The sequence below is a fragment of the Podarcis tiliguerta genome (assembly GCF_965153285.1).
Source record: "Podarcis tiliguerta genome assembly, chromosome: 6".
Lineage (NCBI taxonomy): Eukaryota > Metazoa > Chordata > Lepidosauria > Squamata > Lacertidae > Podarcis > Podarcis tiliguerta.
In genome coordinates this window covers 18,663,418-18,690,257 of record NC_139539.1, presented here as the reverse complement: position 1 = coordinate 18,690,257, position 26,840 = coordinate 18,663,418, and the positions used below count along the sequence as shown (strand labels likewise).

The 26,840-nt window shown below is 42.3% G+C and overlaps 1 protein-coding gene and 1 long non-coding RNA gene across 3 annotated transcripts in view; both read left to right on the top strand.

Moving 5' to 3' along the window:
- PTPN1 (protein tyrosine phosphatase non-receptor type 1) overlaps positions 1-26,840 on the top strand; it is a 91,737-nt gene that overhangs the window by 15,469 nt on the left and 49,428 nt on the right. The window lies entirely within an intron of this gene.
- LOC310680434 lies at positions 17,688-18,602 on the top strand. The gene is made up of 2 exons (XR_014512751.1): positions 17,688-18,026; positions 18,253-18,602. It is a non-coding gene; the product is annotated as an uncharacterized lncRNA (long non-coding RNA).

Sequence of the window (26,840 nt, the reverse complement as noted above, 5' to 3'; positions counted from 1 at the left end):
CACCAGCCCTTCTGCTTCAAAACAGTTGTCCAGCATTTGTGGCCGTGATTAAAATACACGAGGATTTAGAGGTAGGATATATACAACAGGTGCACTCTAATGCGTATAAAAATAAGGAAAACTGATCCCGGCTCCTACCCCTATTTAAAGATGCACAAAGCTATATTGCTGTAAATGGTTTGAAAAGCTGGTAAAGAAATATTGAGAGGTTGCAGGTAATTGTTCGGTTTGGTTTTCTATGCTTTTTCCTCCTTGCTTTGGTGTACCTATTGCTGTGAACCACAATCAAGCATGTTGTTTAGTTGTGTCTGACTCTTTGTGACCCCATGGAGCAGAGCACTCCAGGCACTCCTATCTTCCACTGCCTCCCGCAGTTTGGTCAAAATCATGTTAGTAGCTTCGAGAACACTGTCCAACTGTCTCGTCCTCTGTCGTCCCCTTCTCCTTGTGCCCTCCATCTTTCCCAACATCAGGGTCTTTTCCAGGGAGTCTTCTCATGAGGTGGCCAAAGTATTGGAGCCTCAGCTTTAGGATCTGTCCTTCCAGTGAACACTCAGGGCTGATTTCCTTCAGAATGGATAGGTTTGTTCTTCTTGTAGTCCATGGGACTCTCAAGAGTCTCCTCCAGCACCATAATTCAAAAGCATCAATTCTTCAGCTTACTTTATGGTCCAGCTCTCACTTCCATAGACCACTACTGGGAAAACCATGGCTTTAACTATACGGACCTTTCTTGGCAAGGTGATGTCTCTGCTTTTTAGGATGTTGTCTAGGTTTGTCATCGCTTTTCTCCCAAGAAAAGCATAGTTTTGTTTTAAAGCTATAGCTTTATTTTAAAGCATAGCTTTGTTTTAAAGGTGGATGTGCAGTGTTGCTAGCACACAGGACTAATATCTTGCTCCTTGCCTGCTGCTGCACCTCCGAGAGCCAGGCCATGGTTTGCCTTGGCCATTTCATCCAAATATGATGTACAGTGGTACCTCGGGTTACATATGCTTCAGGTTATATACGCTTCAGGTTACAGACTCCGCTAACCCAGTAATACTGCCTCGGGTTAAGAACTTTGCTTCAGGGTGAAAACAGAAATCATGCTCTGGCAGCGCAGCAGCAGGAGGAGGCCCTATTAGCTAAAGTGGTGCTTCAGGTTAAGAACAATTTCAGGTTAAGAACAAATTAGGAACAAATTAGGTATGCAACCAGAGGTACCACTGTTATGCATTGCAGGGGGTTGAACTAGATCAGGCTTCCTCAACCTCGGCCCTCCAGATGATTTGAGAGTACAATTCCCATCATCCCTGACCACTGGTCCTGCTAGCTAGGGATCATGGGAGTTGTAGGCCAAAAACAGCTGGAGGGCCAAGGTTGAGGAAGCCTGAACTAGATGACCCTCCAGGTCTCTTTCAACTCTGTGATTCTTAGAGGTCATTGTTTGGTTTCCCATGAACAAATGACAAGTGGTAATCCAACATCAAAGCTTTGTTACAACTTATGATTTGTTTGGAGAGCAAAACCATAGTTTAGCAGGATTGGGCTGTTCTTTTAGCCTTGTGTGCCACCATACTGTGTGTTCACCTTTAAACCATACTTAAATTCAGCTGTGCTTTAAAATGGTATGTGAACCTGATCGCTTGTTAGCTTAGTAGACTTGCAGTTAATATTTCCTACTCATTTGTGCTTCTTAATTTGCCTCTATGCTGATTTGTTTGTTTTTGGTGGAAGGGTTCCCCACTTGTGGAATGCTCTCCTCGTGCCTTTGCTACATATTGTTAGGCGCCAGGCAAAAACGTTCCTCTTCTCCCAGGCCTTTAGCTAATTAAATAATTTGTGGACTTTTAAATGGGGGGGGGGGGAGGAGGAGGAAGGTATTGCTCCTGTTTGTTATTATAAAATGTACAATTATATTATACATAAATGCATAAATATATTATAAAAATGTTATGCATTTTTGTGTTTTTAAATTGTAAACTACCCTGTGATCTCCGGGTGAAGGGTGATATAGAATAGTAATAACAGTAATAATAATTATTATTAATAAACGTAACTCTGGGTTATAGGCAGAAATTAGTTCATGTGACTTACTTCTTGTTTTAGAGTAGACCTGTGGAGGTTTACAGAATTGGTGGCCTTACCGTCTTAATTCCCATACATCTGAAATGGAGATTATAACCAGTAATTACTTTATGGAGATTATAACATAAATTACAATGCAGAAGCTTAGTGATGCTTAATCTCTTGCATGGGAAAAGAATTAAAGTCATATTTTGCTAGTACTGCAGGGAAAAATACATTAATGATTTCATCTAATGTATTTCCCCTGCAAGTCTATCAAAGTATTACTGCATCATCACGGCTAGTGAACTTTACTACGGCTTTTCAGCAATCTGAAAACAAGCAATACATAAAGCACTTACGAGTAATGTTAATGAAGCCAAATATTGCACTGAACTTGTGGTAGAACCATATTAAGCGCCCGCCCCCCTTTGCTCTGGTGACTTCGAACTGGCTTTGCAAAAGAACTTTCAGTGAACTGTGCATATAAAGGTGGCATAACTATTGTGTTGGAGGTAAAATTATGGGAACACACTTGCCTTGGAGCTTGAAATTGATAAGTACTTCAGTGCAAATAATATATAATTATATATATCCTTTCGCGATGTACTACACAAGGTACAGCTGTGCAGTCTTTATATGTGTATGTGTGCTTTCTGCATTGCTTACTATGGTTAGACTGCTATGGTTAGAGAGCCAGTGTGGTGTAGCGGTTAAGAGCGGTAGTCTCGTAAGTCTGGGGAACTGGGTTCGCGTCTCCGCTCCTCCACATGCAGCTGCTGGGTGCTTGGGCTAGTCACACTTCTTTGAAGTCTCTCAGCCCCACTCGCCTCACAGAGTGTTTGTTGTTAGGGAGGAAGGGAAAGGAGAATGTTAGCCGCTTTGAGACTCCTTAGAGGGAGTGAAAGGCGGGATATCAAATCCAAACTCTTCTTCTTCTTCTTTTTCTTCTTCTTCTTCTTCTTCTTCTTCTTCTTCTTCTTCTTCTTCATGACGGATGTAGATGAGAGAGGGAATGAACTTGCACACGGCTATCCAGCTGGTTTATGACTCCTCATGAGCAAACGAAGCAAATATCATTTGGTCTGGAAACCCATTTTCTGCCCAACGTCATTTAAGCTAAAACATTTTTACATTAAAATATTCATTTGGTGCATTTCAGTCACTGAGAAGCATACATGCCCAACGGCTGCTTTAAAAACCTCCTGGCACCTCCTCCTTCATGCTGGTTCTGAAAAACATTCTGCTTTACTTGATTGTATAAAAGAAAAGAGGAAAAAACTTGATTATTTTTCAAATACTTTGCACCCACTCTTCATATAAATGATGAGAAGTGCAGTATAATGTCATCCATCACTTACAGGAATGCCGAGTAATTAGCCTAAACGTTTGCAAGGAGGGGGTGGAAATCACTTACCGAGATTAGAAGATGAAACCAGTGCTGAATAAATCTGTGCTTGCCTTTGGGGTGGGGGGTGGGGAATGTAGTGGCCAGTTGCCGTGTTGGCAAGCACAGTTCATGCTAGGAGAAGTGAAAATGTCTGCTCTTCATCTTGGCAACTAACAATTTCCAGAGGGGTTGCCATGTTGGTTTGTTGCATCAGACGCAGCGACTCATCTTGTGCAGCACCTTGAAGAATTTTAATATATACAATTAATGGGTGTTCAGGATGCCCCAAGTCACCTTATGGTGTTTGCTGCAAGCGGCTTACATGTCTACCCCTCTGAATCTTGTGAGATAAGACACTTGTTCTTCTTACTTTTAAGGACTGTAAAACAGTACAGTGGTGCCCCGCAAGACGAAATTAATTCGTTCTGCGAGTTTTTTTGTTCTACGAGTTTTTTCGTCTTGCGAAGCACCAATGTATATTGACGGTTTCCCATAGGAATGCATTGGCGGTTTAAAAAAAAAAGGCACAAGACATTTCGTCTTGCGAAGCAAGCCCGTAGGGAAATCCATCTTGTGAAGCAGCTCAGAAAACGAAAAACTCTTTCGTTTTGCGAGTTTTTCGTCTTCCGAGGCATTTGTCTTGCGGGGCACCACTGTATTTAGAAGTGAGAGACTGACCAAGAGCAAAAAGATTGCACACACCCTGTCCCTAAGGGCATCCATCAGGGTAAACGTGGTCAATGCAGTCCTCACTGTTGTGTGGTAGGCATGCCTGTGTACTCTTTGTTTCATCATCTTCCCAATAAGTTCTGTGTCATTTGAGCTCCAGCCGTTGCCCAACTAATTTCATTCTCCACAAGGCTAAGGAGCAATTCAGTATGCTGGAGAGGGCACTTGGCACTGATCTGTTGATGATCAGCTTCATCCGGCCATTGTGTCATGAGACTGGGACCTAAACTGAATTATCAGGTGCCCTTCAGACCTTGAACTAAAACTTGCATCGACCCCAGCTAGCATAGGCAATGCTCAGGGCGGATGAGAGTTCGTCCCCTGCCCCAGGGTGGTTGGACTAAACTCCCATCAGCAGTGTTCATTGGCCATGATTGCCTGGGCTCGTGGGAATTGTAGTCCACAGCCTTCAGAGCTCACCACCTTAGTTACTCCTGTACTAGGTAATGCTGCCCCATATTTGGGATTCAGTTTCCAAGGCTTAGTGCCAAGTGAGTTCTTTTATTTGACATGGGCTTTCGGAATGTTACCTGGTCTTAGCAACACATCTTACTGGCATTACTAGATTTTTGTTTGGAGCGCTTTAATCTTTTGTGCTGTGTTGATGATTATGTGTAAACGCTCCCTAGGTGTTGCTGTGCAATGCAGGTGTGGGGCAGTGCAGCACAAGGAGCTAAAGCTATTTTTCTCTTGGCCTAGGACGGGAGCTTGGCAGGCATATTGGAACAGAAAGCAATAAGAAGCACCTGATTAGCAACTGATTATTTCAGTTGAGGAGGAGATGAAGGGTCACTGCTGACTGTCTAACTTTGTCTTTCTCCACTGATCTCTGCTTAGGCATCAGTTTATGGTGTCTTGGCTTAAGGATTGGAGCTATTAGCTGATGCGACTAAAAGGAGAGGCTCCTACTGTCCACATTGAGGAGTGGGGCTGAGCCCTTTCCCTGTTTCTTAGAGCTTACAGAGTACTCTGCAGAAGTTTCTGTTCATCCCGGAGGCTATTTGGGAGTCCTTTGCTTGTGTATTGTCCAGTGTTAGAAACTGAGATATGAAAGCTAGGAGCTAAATGGCACCTTCAACCTAGGTCAGAGGCACCGGAATGGAGCGTCTAGGCATGCTTTTTTAATAAAAAGAATACAAAGCTGAAAATGAATGAACTGTGACTAAAATCTGATGTTCATTTTTCACATAGTCTAGTCCTCATCTGGAGACTGCTAAAAAAACAAGGCCGTTCTTCCCCTGCCCTCCCCCCTAATATTCTTAATAATATTCTTAATAATAATAGTATTCTTATTATTATTTAGTATTATTATTAATTTACCTAGGGTTTTAATAGGTCACAAGATTTTAACTATATTTGTAATGTACTCCTGTTGGTGTTTGTCCTTTGATGCTATGGCCTGTTGGCTATGCAAATAAAGTTTTATAAATAATAATAATAATAATAATAGTATTCTTCTCTAGTCTTCAGAAAGTAGCTAGAAGTGGGGAGGCAGAAAAAGGTCCTCTTTTCCTTCTACTCAGCAGTTTTAATCTGAAATCTTAGGCGCAGTACTGTGCCCAGAGCTCAGAAACTGCTCACATTAATGGAATTCCCTGTTGCAAAACGCACCTAGAACAATGTGAGTTTCGGACGCTGGTATTGGAATACAGTTGAGCATGATGTGGTTTGGATTGGGGAGTTCGCACTAAGATCCAGATTGGCAAATCATGGCCGAGGGGCTTAATATCTCAACAATATGTGCACAAACATGCATTTTCCTCTTTCAGCTGGCTAGACTGGCAAATGTGTGTGCCTGTTGGCACTGGAATGAGTAAAAACTTCCAAATTGATTCATCAGCTTATTTCCGTATTAATCACTCCAGTCTAAAAGCCCATATATCTGTTTAATGTAATTAGATTGCTCAGACTATAGCATTAGCTGGCCCTGAATAGGTATTTAATCCATTTCTTTTGTATTGTGTTGCGTTGGTCACATAAACAGAAAATGCATATATTAATGCAAGCTTGTCATCATTCATTAAGCTCTCTCCTTTCAACAGCATCAGGAAAAAAATTATTTGGCTTTTTAAAATTATTTCAAGCACAGACCTTCCTGTTTGCAATTCTAAAGAAAAGCTAGCATGGTGCAATACAATGACATTTCCACATGGAATGTCACAAGATGTCAATATATATTTTTAAAACCAGGTGAGAGGTTTGTGGAGCAGGGCAAGCTGAGGGTGCTTTAAAAAACAATAATAGTGTTTATTCCAGGATTTCAGATTTGTTTATTAGCATACACTCACGGTACATGGCATTCCTGTTTCTTATGCAAGCGGACAGGAAAGCAGTCTCTTTGTGAACTATTTCAGATTTATTTCTGAAGGTCCCCTTTTTCATTTTTCAGGACGAGAGGGGAGAGAAGTGGGGGGTGAAAGGAAGCGAAGATATGCAGATGTTGAGAAGTTCTCCTGCTCTTATTTTGCGTGAAGAATAGTTCAGAAGTTTGTTATCACCAGCTAGATAACTTTTCAAACAGTGGCTGTTGAGATACTGGAGTGAAAAAACCAAACCATTTGGCTTGTCTCTCCAGTCCAGTCTGATCTGATGTAAATTTTGCTGCTGACTTTATTGGCAGCCTGGATACCAGTAACATTCATGTATCCTCGTATATACAGGCTGTACTCCTCCTTCTGTGCTAGTCAGCATTTCCTAGCAGGCGTTACCTTGACCGTTCACAGTTTGCTTCCTTCTTTCCATGTTATTGAGTCTTTTCTGACCCACCATTTTGAGGGTTTCTCGCTGTTTACGTTGCCCCACCTCCTCCTTCGTACGTCAGCATCCCTTCTTGAAGAAGAAATTTTTTTAAAGCGGGTTGGAAGCCAAGTGACTAGCCAGTAAGCTCCTCTGATCCGCTGAGCTGGAGAAAGCATGCCGTGTGCAGCAGCTGTTTCGCCCCTTTCATCTGTAACATGGGTGTTGTGCTGCTGTTTCCGTTCTTGTTTTTGTATCAGCTGAGTCAGCTCCTGCTGTCGGCTTTGCAGCCACTATGAGACGAAGGAGAGACATTTTTTGATCCCGAGGTGCTCAAATAGCCGTGGAGATTAAAGGTTTCTCTTCCCAGAGGTTAAGTAAGGGAGGAAGAGTAACCTAATTCTCCACTGAGGGTGTTGTGGTCCTCAAGTAGCGAGAGAAACAAGCCATTGTCTTATATTGGCTCCGATTGCTGATGTGATGCATTAAATGTGTCGGTGTCAGAAACATAAAGAACTATGGATTCAAAAATCAGAAGGAAAACCAAAACAGCAAGTGCGATCTGTTCCGTTATTTGGGAGTGGAGGGATTCAACAGTTGCTAACAGACATGCTGAGTATTAACTATCTAAATATTAGCAATTCTTTGGTTGTGCATGTTCATTGTAGTCTGAATTTTTGCTTTGTGAGCTGCCCATGTTCTATTTGGGGCAGCAATAGAAATAATATTTTTTGAAAAGTAAGAATAAGAATGTGGGCTGTCTATTATATAGATAACAACGATGCAACAAGTTCAAACCACATTCAAACAGAAAGAAGCACATGGAATTTGGGAGGCAAAGTCTTACAAGATGCACCAGTATTAATAGGGGTCTCAGCTTATGGACATGCCATACTTTAAGCAGGAACTGCAAAGCTGAAGAGCTGTGGTCAAGACACAAGTTTACAGCATAATTACACTATATGTGAGAAACATTCTTCAACCCCAACCTCCCTGACTGTACTTCATGGTAGAGTTCCATAGCCGCAGGCCAAGGCATCAAAAGCAGCATGACCTTTTTGTGGGCGGAGGTAGAAGATGAGCAATCTATTTTAGAAACGAATCTTTGAAGAAGAGACTTTTGGCTTCCTGTTTTCTGTCAAAGGAACAGGCGTCGCTGCTGAAAGGCCTCTATTCCACTGTATTTGTGACATGTGCATGTGTGTACTTACACACACATACACACTACCCAGTGCAAGTCATACTCAGAGTAGACCCATTGAAGTTAATGGACACGACCAACTGAGGTTTATGAATTTGAGTGGGTCCTACTCTGAGTAGAATTCAGCTGGCTGCAACCTCCTGGCTTTATAGTTCAGAGCAGGAGGTGATCACAGAAGACAGGTAAATAAAGGAGTGGGGTGGTAGAAAAGCAGTGTTTGTCTGTGAGGAGGGATGAGTATATATGGTTGGGGTTCCTCAGGGTTTTATTTTATCCCCTGTGCTGGTTAACATCTACATGAAACCGCTGAGTGGGGTCATCTGACGAATTGGAATACAGTGGTACCTCGGGCTACAGACGCTTCAGGTTACATACACTTCAGGTTACAGACTCCGCTAACCCAGAAATATTACCTCGGGTTAAGAACTTTGCTTCAGGATGAGAACAGAAATCATGCAGCAGCGGCGCAGCAGCAGCAGGAAGCCCCATTAGCTTAAGTGGTGCTTCAGGTTAAGAACAGTTTCAGGTTAAGAACAGACCTCCAGAACGAATTAATTTCTTAACCCGAGGTACCACTGTACATTGTCAGCAATATGCTGGTGACGGACAGCCCTACTTCTCCTTGACATCTACAGGTAAGGCAATGGATGTGCTGGTCTTGCCTCGGTAGTGGACTGGATGAGAACCGACAAGCTAAAGCTCAATCCACATAAGACTGAGGCATTATTAGTGAACAGTTTCTAGACTGGATGGAAGAGAGATGGCCTGCTCTTCATTGGGGTTGCACACTCTCCAAAAGAGTGGGGACGCAGTTTGGGGGGTTCTTCTAGGTCCATGGCTGTTGCTTGAGGCTCAGATGGCATGGAGCGCCTTTCATCAGCTTTGGAAGAGTGCAGCACACACTCGCCCTGGTGAGAACACACGAGTATCTACGTCCCCTATATGGTGGGAGGCCACAATATTTTCATGGTGTTATGTGGTCACATATCAACTTGCTTTTTAAATTGGGTTTGGGTCACCTATAGATGCCAGGTTTTTTTGTATTTAGCTGATTGAATAGACCTAGGGGTGTCTACCAAAACGGTAGCATCTTTACCCTTCCCTTAAAACTATGAAAACTTTATATTCTACAAGATCAAAAAAGAGTCCTGTTTACTATATGAATATATGTACCATGCGTTTCCCTCTTACCTTGGCAAGTGGTTTCTCCGGCATGCTTTTCAAGTATAAATTGATGTAAATTACATTTCTGTTTGCCTTTATACTCTCTTCCTAGGCTTGTAGACTTGCTTCCTTCTACTAGACTCACAATTTTGCAGTTGGAAAGGTGGACGGTTCACTTTATCCACCCGGGTTATTAAATCTTCATGCTGGTGGTTAGATGTGTTCTCAAGTTTCAGGGCCAACAGGGATTTGAGGTAATCTCTCAATCATTCTTTGGGATTTAGTAAGTGATAATGGTACATGCAGATGAAAAGTGAATTACGAGGAGGGAACAAGCTTAGTTGCAGGGTACAGTGGTAAAGGTGTGTCGACATGGTCTGGAGGGTGAAATCTGCAGGGAGGAATGTCATGGGAGTTGTGTGATCTTCCAAAGAGGATTCTTCTATATTTAGAGATGCAAGTCCTTGCTAGTTGCTTGTACTTGGCTCTGCAAACAGGGTTGGAGCTCTGCAAACAAACACACTCTCATTTCACAAGCCTACCAACTGCGGGCTGTCTAACTTGTTTTGCCCACAAGTCTTAATTTTCTTGGTATGGGGAAAAGGGGGAGGGGCACGCTCTGCTTTTCGGTCCAGTTTGTCCTAACGTTCTTGAGCCTTTAACACATTGGTGTAAATCAGGGCTTCCTAAACTTGGGTCTCCAGCTGGACTTGCAGTCCAAAAACAGCTGGAGACCCAAGTGTGGATGTGACATAGCTCTAGAGCAGGGTTTCCCAAACTTGGACCTCCAGCTGTTTTTGGACTACCGTTCCCATCATCCCTGACCACACATCCCGCTAGCAAGGGATGATGGGAGTTGTAGTCCAAAAACAGGTCGAGACCCAAGTTTAGGAAACCCTGGTGTAAATGATACAGCAGCAGTGCATTACTGCAAGACACACCAAGGCCGCCAGTGAAGGCATGGCTTTGCTTGGTCACTAAACTGAAAGGATTCTCACTTGTTTGGATGATCGTTGTGCCTGCTCTTATGCCGCTTGTGCAGAAAAGATAAAGGGCGTAAATGATAGGAAACTGCTTTCTGTCATTGCACTGACTAGCCGTGGCTCTCCAGGATTTCAGATTTGTGCTTTTGCAGCACAAATTTCCGCTCTGTAAGTCAGTATGCAGCAGGACGTTAGGCGAATCCATGGGGGGGGGGGGGGACAAGAATACTTGAAGATTTAATGGTAGGTGGCCTTGTCTGAATTAGCCCTTGGAAAACCTTCAGTCTTGCAAGCATGCTTCTTGAGAAGTGAATTTTGGACCTAGAATTCCTTATTTCTCATGGCATGCCCGTGCTGCATAAGCTGTCTTTCGAACCTTAAAGTGAAAAGGCTTGGAATTGTAGGCAGTGCTTCTTATTACCTCTAATAATGTGATTATCTTCCTCCTTCTTGAAGATTGGGTTGGAAGCTATGCCCAGCCAGCAGTACTCCCCTCGAAAATTAAGCAGAGAGACATTTACCCCATCCAAGCCTCTTCCAGCAGAGCAGATTATTTCTGGGCTATAACATTTTTGCATTCTCTCTTCTCTGTACTATTTTTTAAATTCTACTGGTTCTTCTCTCTCTCCCCCTCCCATTTTTTGGTATAACTTTTTTCACAGATATGCTAGCACTTTTACATTTATTTTCCTGAATCTCTAGGTCTCTTTTTTTAACTTCAGTATAAGATATATTCAGTCTTCACCATTCGTTAATCATATCTGACTTTTTCTTGGTGCCATTTGCTACCTGAGATTCTTAAAACTGGTTTTGAAGATTTAAAAAATGAGCACTCCATTGTGCGGCTTTTGTTCCCTTCCAAAGAAAAGAAAAGTTTTTCTTAGAACCGTTTTCTTAGAACCATTTAGATCTATTCTGATAACTCATTTGAGAAAAGTACAGTGTGTGATTGTGCAGATTGCAATGTACATCGGAGAGAACAGTCTAGAATCGCACTATGCTTCTGTGAAGCAAGGAGCAAGTTTAATAAGCATACATGGTGTCTCTCTGAATCATCTGGGTAAGAAATCTGCAACCGAGATCCAGAATAAATATCACCTTTAAGTAAGCAGTCATTCTTATCTGAGTTGGACAATGTGTTCATGTGCATATAAGGCATTTTTTTAATCAAACTTGTCTCTAGCCCTCATTGAATCTTTCAGGCCTTGGGTAACTTGCAACTTAAAAGGTAAAGGTAAGGGGACCCCTGACCATTAGGTCCAGTCGTGGACGACTCTGGGGTTGTGGCGCTCATCTTGCTCTACTGGCCAAGGGAGCCGGCCTACAGCTTCTGGGTCATGTGGCCAGCATGACTAAGCCGCTTCTGGCAAACCAGAGCAGCGCACGGAAACGCCGTTTACCTTCCCTTCGGAGCGGTACCTTTTTATCTACTTGCACTTGACATGCTTTCGAACTGCTAGGTTGATAGGAGCTGGGACCGAGCAACAGGAGCTCACCTCGTAATGGGGATTCAAACCGCCAGCCTTCTGATCAGCAAGCCCTAGGCTCTGTGGTTTAACCCACGGCGCCACCCGCGTCCCAACTTGCAACTTCCCTACCCCTAAATAAAACTCTTTGGCTGTGTATTTGTATGATTCCCGCCCCCTAATTTGTATGAGTTGCTACGTATGCATCAAATTTAAACTTATCATACAGCTGATGGTCCAGTCTGCATTTCACAGTAAACTATAGTTTACCATAGTGTGTACTTCAGTGCGTTTGACTCCTCCCCACATGGAGGAAACATACCATGATCCCTGACTTAGTGCTATGCCCAAACCATGATGTACAAATCAAGAATAAACCTTGGCTACAGATTACTGCTTGGGAACTCAGGGGGAAACAACATGGCCAGGATAGGTCCGTGCAGAGTTTACTGTGACATGCAAACAAGGCCAGTGTATTTTAGAAAGACTGCTGCAGAATACAGTCAGTAGAAGACAGTGTATTGTACAAATAAATGTCTGTGCTTCGTAACCTCTCCCTCAAATTGAGACTTGAAACATTGACCTAGCTTTGAAAAATGAAGTTTAGAGATCACAGCTTCGTTCTTGGAAGTTCCTGCAACTTTCTGACTTGTTTGATTTTGGTACTTCCTCTGTAGAGCATAACTTTATATAGAAGGAAGATGGATACGTACTTTGGACTACTGCTGTGGCAAAGCAATCAAGAGAACTTGTGCAAATGCGGAAGGTGCTGATGTCTTTGCACCATTTCAGAATGCACGGGGGTGAAATTATTGATTTAAATGTTCTTCCACGTCTTGGTTTTCTGCTAATCGGACATTTAAGCTTTCTATGTGGAAAAGAACCACTTAGACAATGAGGGCACCTGCCCTTAGTTGCATGAAGCTTCAAGTGATTTATACAAAAAGTGAGATATAGTTTGGTTTCTTCAAAAAAACAAAACAAAAACCAAGAGAGAAACATCATGGTGTAAACTGAGATGCACTTTGAACATTGTGTCCCATTCCAAGTTTTCATGGCACAAACACTGTCTGTCCTTAGCATGCCACCAAAGGAGACTTACTCTCTTACACAGGAACAATGAAATATGTGCCAATGGCTCAGTCCCTACCCTTTTCCCGTTTTGTGTGACTCTGGTTTTATTATTGGATTATTCAAATTTGTATGCTACAGGAATCTCAGCTGCACAAAGCCTTCGGTGGAAATGAAAATGCAGTCAAAATGAAGCCAAACAAGTGTTGGCACAGACCCTTTCAAATTCATTTATTTATATTAAATTTATATACCAGCCTACACTTGAGGATCACAGGGCAGTTTACAGTATAAAAGCACCAAAAGACAGTGGTACCTCGAGTTACATACGCTTCAGGTTACATACGCTTCAGGTTACAGACTCCACTAACCCAGAAATAGTACCTTGAGTTAAGAACTTTGCTTCAGGATGAGAACAGAAATCACACGGCGGCAGCAGGAGGCCCCATTAGCTAAAGTGGTGCTTCAGGTTAAGAACAGTTTCAGGTTAAGAACGGACCTCCAGAACGAATTAAATTCTTAACCTGATGTACCACTGTACATAATGGCTAGCAAAACAATAACACCCCACCACTTCACACTCAGTTTAAAAGGCCCTAGATTCTTTAATTGGCCAAAGGCCTGGGATAAATATTTTTGCCTGGCCCCTAAGGAGATTTAACAAAGGCCTCAGGTGAGCCTCCCTGGGGAGAGCATGCCACAAACAGGGAGCCACCACAGAAAAGGCCTGTTGTTGTTGTTGTGTTGCCACCCTCCGGACCTCTTGCGAAAGGGGCACACAAGAAAGGACCTCAGGTGATGATCACGGGGTCTGGATTGGTTCATATGGGGGGAGGCGGTCCTTGAGGTATTGTGGTCCTGAGCCATTTAGATCTTTCCAGTTCAAAACAAGTTAGGCTATCCCTGCCCAGATAGGGCTGCAACTGGACCACCAGCCCAAACTGAGGAAGACCACCACCCAAAACTGATGGAAGTCACCACTGAGACCACCTGAGCCTCAAGTGACAGTAAAGTTTCCAAGCTGTTTCCTTGGGCAATCCCCATCAAGGGCAATCCCCATCAAGAGCAGGTCACCTCCCATCCATTCTTATCCTGCCAAATGAGGAGCTTGTGTCTCCATTTGGTTTTGCTGTATTCCTACCTGCTACGGAAAAATAGTATGGGAGCAGCTCATGCCTCGGAAATTGCCTAAGACTTAGGTAGTCAGGCCATTGTTCCATCTAGATCTGTGTTGTGTACATTGACTAGCAGCAGCTCTCCCAGTTTTCAGCCAGGGTCTAGAGTAGCCTTACCTGGAGATACTGGGATCCTGGGACCTTCCCTGTCTATTTGTCAAATGTCAGGTAAATTGTTAGTAGCCAGATCCAAGTCCAGGGCTCACTGACTTTCTCAAACTAAAATGCTATCCAAGTTCTGTTTTCTGCAGAACACTTATGAGAAATGTTCTATCTTTGCGAAAACGAGAATGCTTCCCCCTCTTTCATTAACCCGAGCTTATTTTTAGTTGCAAAACATTAAAAAACAGAGTTTAAATAGATGCAAAACTTATTTTTAAAATCTTAGGATAAATATTTTAAATATAGGGTGAATATTTCATTGTGTCTGTGAAAGAGAAATATAATCTGGAGATAAGTATACGGATTTCAAATGAATTGCATGTTACGAGGTTGAAAGTATAGCTAAGATTACATCTACAAGAGGTTACACTTAGGTGTAATTAATATTGGATGCTTAGGTAATTAGAAATGATTATATTACACTATGCTATGTTACATTATATGTATTCTGCACGAAGATGTCCTTAATGTATGAACTAAAAGCTTTAAAAATAAACTTTTGTTGTTGTTTTAAAAGTACTCCTGTATCTTCTTTTTTAATGTGCAGCCCATAGTTTATTGGTCAGAAAGGCACAATCACAGCAAACCATTAACAGTGGTTTACTGTGTCATACAAACAAGGCCTGTATGTGCAAGCCAGGAATCATTATTTGAAATAGACTTGTTGCGTTATGAAGCTAGTTTGTTTAACCAATGAGTTGATTTCAAACCACAGTTCCTGATTCATCTGCAACAAGTCAGAAATTGGGGAAAGTAAAACCGAACCGTGGTTTGTTACTCTTGACTGGAGGAGTACTGAAACTCAAGACTTAGCTGGGCCTCACAGAGACTTGATGATATATCTTGGTTTAACATTATGTACAGACCAGGGCAGTGTGCATTCAGATTGTTTCCACTACATTTTAAATGTCTGTACCTTCATTCAAAGTAATATTGACACCCCATAGCAGAAACAGGATTGCTCTCTCTAGGCTTAGAATAGAAACTTTGGATCCTGATATAAGGTCAGTAAAGAACACTCTTTACTGGAACGATAGATCATTTTTCGGCTCTTCTTCTTGCCAAAAAGAGAACTTAAAAGGAAATGCAGTACTTCCCAGTTCTGATTCCCAGACATCCTTTTATTTGTTGATTTGGAGTAAAGCCACAATGTCAAATAATCCTGTTTAACTTTTAATGGTCAGGAAAATGTAAATGTAAGCATACAGCTTTCCTACACGATTCTCTTGAAAAGACTGGTGATAATTTATTTCTCATACCCCGCTCATCTGACTGGGTTGCCCCAGCCACTCTGGGCAGCTACTGAAGACAAATAAATTTTGGGGTGACACAAAGTGTTTTGCAACTGTTCTGCTCAGTTGAAGGACACAACCATTTAACCACTCGGACAGCAATAATAAACTGGCAGCAATAATTAACACAACAAATTGCAAGCTAGAGTTGCTAATAGCCAAGTTTCCTCTTCAGCTGGAGACCATAGGTCTGATTCTTCATGAAACTCTGAAATTAGTTGGGTTATTAATCCCTCCCTTTAATAATTTAAATAGTTTTAAGGTGAATGTTTGGCTTTGCAGCTAATACTCTATAACTTATTTTTTGGGAATCACCAGCTCTGTGCTGGTGTTCCGATAGTTCCTTTTACATTGGGTTTACATCTACCCTTCGTATCCACATACCTTTGAGGACATTACTGTTTCAGTATCTTTTGGAATGATAGATCTGCCCGGTGTCTTTTCCTAACCAGGATTATACCTAGATAAATATTAGGAAGCTTCCTTGGACTTGCTCATTCCTTTCCCTGTCATAGTGGAGAGATGGAACATGTGAATCCAAGGCTCACTACAGATCTGTCCAAGGGGTATTGTCCAGGAGAGGGGAAAATATTGGCAAAAAGAAACTGAGATTAATGTGGCAGAGGCTGCAGAACATTGCTTTAAAAATAATAATCTTGAGACATTTAAGTGTGCGGTCCAATCATAGTCTTGCAGTCTGTCTTTGGTTAAGGAAAATATGGTAAATTGTGCTGTCAATACACGGTGCCATGATGATGATGATGATGATGATGATGATACAAAATAAAGGAATATGCTATATGTGCATTACTATTTATTATTAATTTAGCTCTACAGTTTGGTGTCTTAGTTTTAAGTCTATATATACAGAACATCTTCTCTTGGCCTGAAAACGACAACGAATTGTATACAAAAGAAATGGTCCCATCTAGATACAGTTTTGGTCAGACAAGTTTAAGCCTGCGGTTCTCCTGAATAACATTTTTGTCGAATGAAGCAGTGAACTTCGGAAGTCAACATTGTCTGGAAGCACAAGTATAGATAAACAAATTTATAGGACGTGCATAATGAAACATGCCTGGCTTCCATTACCTGATACCGAGGCATGAACATTTTACACATTTTCTCCTTTATGAGCTATTTCTTCTGGCTAAAATTACATTGAAATAAATAAGCACTCTGCCTCTCTATATCAAAAATTAAAATCTTTATCCTTTTTGTTTATACCTTTTAGAGCAGACTTTTCTGTTTGCATTCTGAAAGTGGATTGCAAAACTGGAAATTAAAACTATAACAGCATCATAAAACAGTAAAGCGCAACGAACACGGGGCTTTGGGTATAGTTTAAAGCCAAAGAGCTATCATTCTACATAAATCAGCAGCCAGCTATTAAAAAGCATGAATAAAAATAGCATAAGTGCTGGCTTGTGGATCTCAGTTATTGTGTTGGCCACCACCCTGTCTTTTGACAATATTGCACAAGGCAGACTCCTTTGAGTAGGATTTCCCTGTTCTTCCTATATTCATAAGAAATATCAGTCCATTATGCTGGCAGTACCTATCGCTGGAGGAAGCCATGCACTGATGGTACATTGCAAAAGTAAGGGGTATGAGGAAGGCCGGGAGTTTGGAGCTTGTTGAGGCAGAAGTGAGAGTTTACTTGGAATCGGGTGGTTTTCCATTGGCTGGTTGCACTTCCAGTGCATTATCTTTGCAGAAGAGCGTATGCAAGTTCAAATGCTTCCAACAAGTAAATATCGAGCCCAAAACAACTGCTCCCATTGACACGCATGGAGGCAAGGGGTTGCATCCAACTAAGTCATGACCTCCTCTGAGCAAATTTGGGGGGAGTGCAAGGGGTGCACAGAGGGAAGGGAGGTCCCACTGCACAAGTAAAAATCATTCTACTCCATTCAGTTGACTTAGTTGGGTGCAGTTCTAGGATCCAGAGCGGTTCTTCAGCTAATCATGACACAACACCAGAGCTTGCACTCCTTAGACTAGGAACTCGGATTGCATATATCAAGTTGTGCGACACAAGGCCACATCCCTTTGTTCCCATGCCTAGAGAACGCACAGATGGTGCAGAAGCAGCGTTTAGTTGTTTGTGTACCCAGCAGCCAGGGAGAGGAAAGAACAAGTGAGTAATGTTATCTTCTCAGAACCCTTACAGATACCTTGCCTTGGGCCAACCAGAACCTCAACACCACAATTGAAACTGGGTCTTCAAGGACAAGGCATGCACAAAGGGTAAGCAAACAGAGAGGCCATCTGTCTTTACTCCTAGGTCACAAAGGGTGTCCCCCTGCCGCAAGACCCCATGTAGTTTGGGGTAATGGTATGAGCTGGCATAATGGTGGGTGGGGTTGTTTATGAATGGGTGTGTACACTATACATAAAGAGTTTCTTGGGGCCCTAAACTCCCAAATGTATGCACGATCCTACAATACACCAATGAAGGCATAACCACCTTTGTTGGGAGACCGCCAATCATTGATGGTATAATTCAGGACTTGTTTTTCTTTACAGGTTATGAGCTGAAGCACATGGAACAGGGCAAGTGTTAAGCTGCATGCAATGTTCTAGTGCAGTACTCTGCGTTGGATAGGTGGGTATTGTTATGATGACTACATTATCTCCCCATAGTGAACCCCCAGGCATAGATGTCAGGGGCTAATGATTTGCACTTGGAAGATGCAAAACTAGTCAACTGGCAGTGGAATGGCACCTGAATAATAACACACTTTCTCACCAATCCACAATAAACATTTAGTCATCTTATTTGCTGCAGCTGCTTCTCATTATCTCCCCATATCTGTCTCATCTCCCCTCAGGCAACCATTTAACATGCATCAAGGCAAAGTGTTTTCCTACCATCCCATTCCCCTTGCCATGCAGATGCCTGAGAGGCCTACAACAACAACAGCATTTAGCAGGAGGGAAGCCAGCTATTCTTCTTTGGGATTGCCACCTTTTCCGTCAAGCAGGGCTCCTGTGCCTTTCCAGGATGCTGGACAGACAGCGTGATGTGGATAATGGAAACAGCTGTCCCCTGCTGATTTTCTGTGGGTTTCAAAGGCACAGCAGGTCTGCATAAACCAAGGAGTGGGCAGCCCTGCTCATCTGAGTTGACTTCAGAAGTCCTTTGGCAACGGATGCTGCTCAATAAAAGTTGTAACTATTTCATCTGTGTGTCTGTTCTCAAAACTACTCTTAGTTATTCATCCTGGATGGCTTCATGATAGGGGAGTGGATTTTCTACCAGCAAACCCCATCAGGGTTGAGAGTCTCCATCTTCTCCATGACCATGTCCTTGGTCCATGGTCCATGTTACTCATCCTGGATGGCTTCATGGTGGACCAGTAGATTTTCTACCATCATGCCCCATCAATACTGAGAATCTGCATCTTCCCTATGACCTTGGCTCTGGCTATCACGTTCTGTGGGTCTGTCTTTCCATCCCTTTTTTCTGGCAATCTACCCAGATTGAACTTGGGATGTCACAAAGCCTAAGCCTGTGCTTTTTCACTGAGATACAGCGCTCCATACGGTCTCTAGGGTCCCTGGATGTGATGTTTGGGATAGAGGGGGAGGGAAGGGTGTGTGGTGGCTCTTGGGAGACTACAAAGTTCCCATTATGGGTCTTGCCTGTCTTTTCTTTGCTTCTGTGACTATATGGTTATGCTGTTGCTTTGTGACATGGAAGGCCTGCCTTTCCATAATTATTGCCGTAGACTGTAAGCATTGCCACATTGCATGCCCCAAAGGTGGGAACTCAAACACACATCCCTTGCCTTTCTTTTGCGTTGTCTTACCAGTTGTGTATCTGGCAGCTTGTGGGTGCTGCTTAAATGTCAGTTCTTCCTCATGTGGTTCCCTATCCCATGGGGGAGTAAAACTTTTGCTTCCCCTTCCACAGACACCCATAGATGTGTTCTGCACAGTATTCCTAGCTTAGAGTGTGCAGAATCGTTTCGGTGGGTGGGACTTGTAATCCTTTTCCTCAGTATCCTCAGAATTCCAAACATGTGCTTCCTGAATGCTGTTGTGATGGTCAGTCTCTGATGGGGCAGGTGCTGTTGTCTATTACAAGTGTGCCTGAGTCGATAGCTGTCGTTCCTGATGGTACCATGGGGGTGTGGTTTCTCAGTGCACTGTGGTTTCTGGGTGACACTGTGGGAGTATTGGTTGGTGTTGGCAGGTTGTTGTATTGGCAGCTGTTCCCTTTTGACTCTGCTCTTGGATTCCAGGGGTGCAAACATTTTCTAGCAATGTTTTAAGTCCTTGTGGTGCAGCAGCCAGCATAACGGGGACATAGGATTTTGACCTGCAGCCAAGCTCTCAATTTCCCATAAACTGTGCTCCTTGATACAGAATGATGTTACTTCTTGCCTGTCGCTGACTCTGCTAGCCAGGGTTTGAATTGTTGTCTGTGTTGATGTTTCACCCTTGATAGCACCTGAGATGGATCTCCCCTGTTCTGGAAGGCTGTTAATTTCCTAATTGGCTCCATCTTTTCCCTTGCCTCTGCATAAAAGGTAAAGGGACCCCTGACCATTAGGTCCAGTCGTGAGCAACTCTGGGGTTGCGGCGCTCATCTCGCTTTATTGGCCGAGGGAGCTTCCGGGTCATGTGGCCAGCATGACCAAGCCACTTCTGGTGAACCAGAGTAGCGCATGGAAATGTCATTTACCTTCCCGCCAGAGCGATACCTATTTATCTACTTGCACTTTGACATGCTTTCGAACTGCTAGGTTGGCAGGAGCTGGGACCGAGCAACGGGAGCTCACCCCGTCGCGGGGATTTGAACCGCTGACCTTCTGATCAAGTCCTAGGCTCTGTGGTTTAACCCAGAGTGCCACCTGTGTTCCTTTGCCTCTCTGCATACTGGTACCTAAAACCTGGCAAGCTACCTCTTCACTCTTCCCCACTCCCGCCATTCCATTACCACCCAATTATAAGAGTTTTCAAACTTCCTCAGTGAATCCCTCCCAAAAATGAAGAAGACAGGGGAGGGATGGGATTTGGTTTGCAAAAAAATTGCTCTTTCCCAGGCAGTGCTCTGGCAGATGATCAAACGAGGTAGGGCTTGCTCACACCTCTGCAAGGACACTTGGCTCATTCTTCCAAATCCCTGTTCCTAAATCATTCACGAATTGTTTATGAGCTTCCTGTGTTTCCACTAGCTCTAGCCCACTCACTGCATTCCTCAGGTTTTGACCTTGTGTCTTGTTCTCACGACTTCCAACTGGGGCTGATGCTATATGCCTAAAACCGGATTTCCAAACTACAGAAGCCTCATTGTCGCTCGCATTGTAATGCACTTGTGTTAGTGAAACCTGGGCAGGAACAGTATCGTTCTTGACGGGGGTGGAGTAAGGAGACAGCACGCGGTCTGGGAGGAAGGTGGGGGCGTGTGGATCCGGGTGGGGGAAGATGTCCATTGGGGCCCTGAGATTAAAAACAGATTCCTGGATAGAGCCCTGGCACAGTGTAGCCCTGCTTTTGGAAGCAAAGAATGGAGAATTGTCCTGGGGTGGCGATGGCAAAGAATTGGAGTGGGTGGGTGAGGAAAAGTTGGGAGGAAAACTTAGGGTAGAGTTTTGCGAACCCCGGCCTTGATTCTCTGCGCTTTGTGCTGACAAATAGGTATGGTCGTTTTTTAATTTCTAAAAAGAAGGATCTGCTGGGGAAGCCATGCTTGACAGTCATCATCATTATTTCTTACAATTGTATACTGCCCATCATGCTTGACATGTTGCAAGTGGTCTCCTCGTTGTTACTGAAAACATATCTCTGTCCCGTCCCCCCAGTAAACCACAGCATAAATGAAGACCTGTGCAGGGCACCATTTTGTTTATGGTCCTGGCAGGTGGCTGTGGCTGCTACTGCTGTTAGTGATGAACCATGTGTGCATGAATTCTATTTTTCCTTTGAGAAAACAAAGGGGAATATCTCTTGGGGAAAAGAGGAACACCAGCAGCAACAAGGTTTGATGGCCATGGAGACAAAGGAAGTTGAAGGAAAATGTTTCGCATAGCCTTGGGCTGGGGAGGGCAAAGAAATTGCCTGGGGCGTGGATGTGGCAGTTGAATGTTTGCACATGGATTGGAATTTCGCCAAAAACGTTTGCCTGTCATGCAGTCTATCTGTCAAAGTTGCTATCAGCATTTCCTTCTCCTTGTAATTCCCTTCTCCTTCCTCACCTCCCACCCCAATATTTATACATATAGTATTGTAGCTGGGAGAATAATGCAATTGGACAAAGCTCTCTTGTTTTGGTTTGAAAGGTTTCTGCAGTGATCTCAATACCAAATGGGTTTGCATTTATGTGGTGCCGTTCCAACTCAAAACTCTGAATGTTCCCTTACTGAATGCAAGCTGTCCAAACACTAGAGATCTGCTTTTTGCTTTGGTTTTATAAAGGTCTGGAAGTACTTTTTTGAAGGTTGGGTTGATGTATTTCTTGTGTAGGTTGTGCTTGAGTGAAATATCTTCAGATTTTGGCTTTTACGTGGCATTGCTACTTGTTGTTTAAAAGCCAAATGAACTTTAGAGGCCGTAGGTGGAAGATCACACATCCCACAAACAAATTTCATTTGCTGTTTTCTGAACTCAAAGCAAATGCTCCAGTGTAAAAGTGTGAGCTGTTTACCGTTTGCCTTGGAAAAGCAGCGAAACAGTGCAATTATCTAATTCTAAGTTTACATGCTTTCAAAGAGCACAATTTTCAAGGCAGAAGAACATAGGACTCCTGTGGACTTGACGCATCTGAATGCCTTTGGACACTTCAATTTTGGTTTCTCCTCTTTGCATGGTATTCGAAGGTCCATGTTACATCTGCCACTTGTTAAAAGAGCATTGAAGCTGTCAGTTTCCTTTAAAGCACTGGTGAATGTGTTTGATGGAAATATTCGTCCATGGAAACTCTCTATACTTGGCATACGACTTGCAGTTACAAGCTAAGGAAGGAACATGCCTGTTCAATTGGGAAGCTTTTGAACATCTATATAGAGCCATTCTGCCACATCCAAATTTGATGGGGGAAGTGAAGTGATGCTCCTGGCAGTCTTGCTTTGGCCCAAATCGAGCTCTCGCTTTTCCAGCCTGGCTTTGGCAGTCTCTAGTGGCTGGATCTCAAGAGTCTGCAGCTGTTTTTTTAAAAAACTTTTTTTTTGGGGGGGGGTGTTATGTACTGAAGTTCTCACCCTGGGCCAGCAGGGGGGATACTGTAGATAGTTTTCACTCAGGTCCACGTCAGTTATTTTAGGCGGGAAACCCTGGGTTGTTGTTGCTACAATGTTGACAGCCGGCTGCCTATATTTTTTTTTTTATAAATTTTTTTATTGCGTTTCTTTCCATAATTTTATAGGTTTATAAACAAATAAAGTAGTTACAAGAAACAAATTTTCTCTTTTTTAACAACAAAAACAAAATAAAACTTGGACTTCCCCACCCCTTCCGATTCTGCGTTCTTTGCATTAACAATGTCAGCATTTTGTTACCTTATTTCATACCTTGTTGTAACTTTCGAATGTTATGTATCCAAATACAATATATTATATCTCAATTTCAATACCTTTAAAATAAACATAACATATTCAATTTAAATTGTCTCCTTTTCTCTTTTGTCACTAATTTTACCATTTACTTAATCATATTCGCAGAAGCTTAACGTTTCCTAATCATGCACTTTCTTAGGATTCATACAGCTTATAATATTTTTTCAGATAATCTTTAAATTTTCCCCAGTCCTCCTCAATTGTTTCTTTATCCAAATCTCGGATTCTGCCGGTCAGTTCAGCTATCTCCATGTAGTCCATCAACTGCGTCTGCCAGTCCTCCAGCGTGGGCAAATCTTGTGTCTTCCAACTCTTTGCAATGAGTATTCTTGCTGCTGTGCTAGCGTACATAAACAAAGTTCTATCTTTCTTTGACATTTTCTGGTCCACCATGCCCAACAGGAAGGCCTCTGGTTTCTTAGGAAAGGTATACCTAAATACCTTTTTCAATTCATTATAAATCATTTCCCAGAAGGCCTTCACTTTTGGGCAGGTCCACCAGAGATGGAAGAAAGTCCCCTCTGCTTCCTTACACTTCCAACATTTGTTGTCAGACAGGTGATGCATCTTGGCTAGCCTGACTGGGGTCATGTACCACCGGTATATCATTTTCATAATGTTTTCCTTCAAGGCACTAGATGCCGTGAATTTCATTCCGGTGTTCCATAACCTTTCCCAGTCTTCAAACATAATATTATGTCCAACATCCTGTGCCCATTTTATCATAGCAGATTTAACTGTCTCATCCTGTGTGTTCCACATAAGCAGCAAGTTATACATTCTAGATAAAATCTTGGTCTTTGGTTCTAACAATTCTGTCTCTAGTTTCGATTTCCCCTCCTGGAAACCAACCTTTTTATCCATTTTAAAAACCTCTTGAATTTGAGCATAATGTAACCAATCTCGCACCTTGTTTTTTAATTTGTCCTGGCTCTGCAACTTCCAACCGTCTCCAATTTTTTCAATTAATTCCCAATATTTCGGCCAATAGGCCTCCATATTGGGTCTTTTTCGAGCTTTGGCCTCCACCGGTGATAGCCACCTCGGTGTTTTACTCTCTAATAAGTCTTTATATTTCATCCAGACTGCAAAAATCGCTTTTCTGACAATATGGCTTTTAAACAATTTGTGAACTTTAACCTTGTCATACCATAGATATGCATGCCAACCAAATGCATTATCAAAACCTTCCAGATCTAGGACGTCGGTGTTTTCTAGCAAAAACCAATCTTTCAGCCAGCAGAAGGCTGCAGCTTCATAGTACAACCTCAAATCCGGCAGGGCAAACCCCCCTCTTTCTTTTGAATCAGTTAATATTTTATACTTTATTCGGGGCTTTTTGCCCTGCCAGACAAACTTAGATATATCCTTCTGCCATTTTCCAAAACATTCCTCTCTGTCCACGATCTGTAGGGTTTGAAACAAGAATAACATTTTCGGCAATACATTCATTTTAATTGCTGCAATCCTTCCCAACAAGGAAAGTTTCAATCTTGACCAAATTTCTAAATCCTTCTTTACTTCCAACCAGCATTTTTCATAATTGTCCTTAAATAAATTCAAATTTTTGGAAGACAAATAGATCCCTAGGTATTTCACTTTCTTTACCACATTTAATTCTGTTTCTCTCTGAAACCCCTCTGTTTCTGTAAGTGTCAAATTCTTGGTCAAAACCTTGGTTTTTTGTTTGTTCAACTTAAACCCCGCCACCTGACCAAACTCAGATATAAGTTCAAGAACTCTTTTTGTACTGGATTCTGGCTCCTGCAATGTCAAAACTAGGTCATCTGCAAAAGCTTTAAGTTTATATTGTTTCACTCCGACCTCTATCCCTTGTACCAGCCGGTCCTCCCTTATCATGTTCAATAGCACCTCCAGGACTGAAATGAATAAAAGAGGGGATAGAGGGCACCCTTGTCGTGTCCCTTTTTCAATTTTGAACTCCTCCGTCACCACATTGTTCACTATTAATTTGGCCTTTTGCTCTGAATAAATTGCTCGTAACCCATTTTCAAACCCCCGCCCCACTCCCATCCCTTCCAAGTTTTTCTTCATGAACATCCAAGATATATTGTCAAATGCTTTCTCCGCATCAACAAAAATTAACACCGCCCTTGTGTTCCTGTTAGTTTGTAAAAGTTCCAAAATATCGATGATGTTTCTGGTATTCTCATATAAATGTCTACCAGGGAGAAAGCCTGCTTGGTCTTTATGAATTACTTCAATTAAAACTTTTTTAAGTCTACTTGCCAAAATGTCTGCAAATATTTTGTAATCCACATTCAGGAGTGAGATGGGGCGGTAGTTCTTGAGTTGAGTCTTTTCAGATTCTATCTTAGGTATCAATGTGATGAACGCTTCTTTCCACGTTTCTGGTGCCCTCTTCCCATCCATGATCTGGTTGCATACCTCCAACAAGGGTTGTGTTAAATAGTCTTTCAAAGTCTTGTAGTATTTGGAGGTAAGCCCATCCGGGCCTGGAGATTTGCCTAGTTGCATGTTCTGAATGGCACTTTCAATTTCCTGGGTGGTTATTGTAGAGTTCAAGATTGATCTTTTATCTTGAGTTATTTTTGATAGTCCATTTGTCTTTAAAAAATGATCTATCTCTGATTCTTTCTGAGGCCCCTGTACATAAAGTTCTTTAAAATATCTGTGGAAGCACTTCCTAATTTCCTCTGGTTTCTGCACCGTTCTTCCTTCAATCTCTAGATTTGTAACTGTATTCAACTTTTGTCTTTTTTTCAGCTGCCAAGCTAGCAGCTTTCCACATTTATTTGCTGATTCAAAGGATCTTTGCTTCATCTGTTTTATTTTCCATTCAATCTCCTGATTAATCAATTTTGAATATTCTGCTTGATGGAATTTAATTTCTCTCAACAGATCCTTTGACTTTGGTTTAGTTCTCAATTTTTTCTCTCCTTGATGTATTTTCTCCAGTATTTTATCTTTCTTTCCATTCCAGAGCTTCTTCTTAATTGTATTCTGTTGTATCAGAAACCCCCTCATGACAGCTTTGCTTGCGTCCCAGATCGTTCTTTTTTCTACTGTAGTATTCAAATTTATCTCAAAATAGTCCTTTAATGTTTTTTGGGCCTTTTTCACAATCTCTTGATCTCTTAAAAGAGTGTCATTCATTCTCCATCTGAAGGAACCGGTTTGAGTAAGTCTGAGATCTAATTTCAGAGCGTTGTGGTCGGAGCATGTTTTTGGGCAGATTTCCACCTTTTTAGTCTTGGGTGCCAGCCCCCTGGAGGTCCAGATTTGGTCGATCCTTGACCAGGACAGGTGGGCCTCAGAGAAGAAAGTTCCTTCTTTACCTAGGGGGTTCTTTGTCCTCCATATATCAATCAAATCCAGATTGTCAGTCATTTCAAAAAAAGTTTTAGGCAGTCTGCCGTCTGATGTTAGATTTTGGTTATAAGACTTATCCATATGTGTAGACACCACTCCATTCATGTCTCCCATCATTATGATGTTAGCATAGTCCAGATAGTCCAGCAGCGTCTCATGCAGCTTCTTGAAAAATTCTGATTTCCCGTCGTTTGGAGCATAAATTCCTAGTATCAATATTTTTTCTCCTTGGGTCTGGATTTCAATTGCCAGAATTCTTCCATATTCATCTTTGAATAAAAATTTAGGTATCAGGCTCTCCTTAGCATAAATCACCACTCCTCTTTTCTTTACCTTGTCTGAGGAAATAAACTCTTGGCCTAGTCTTTTGTTGACCAAAACTTTCCTGTGGAGCCTGGTCACATGGGTTTCTTGTAAACAAATAATATCCAATTGTTCTTTCTTCAATATATGAAACAGTTTCCTTCTTTTCTCCGGGGAATTTCCGCCATTTATATTCCAACTGA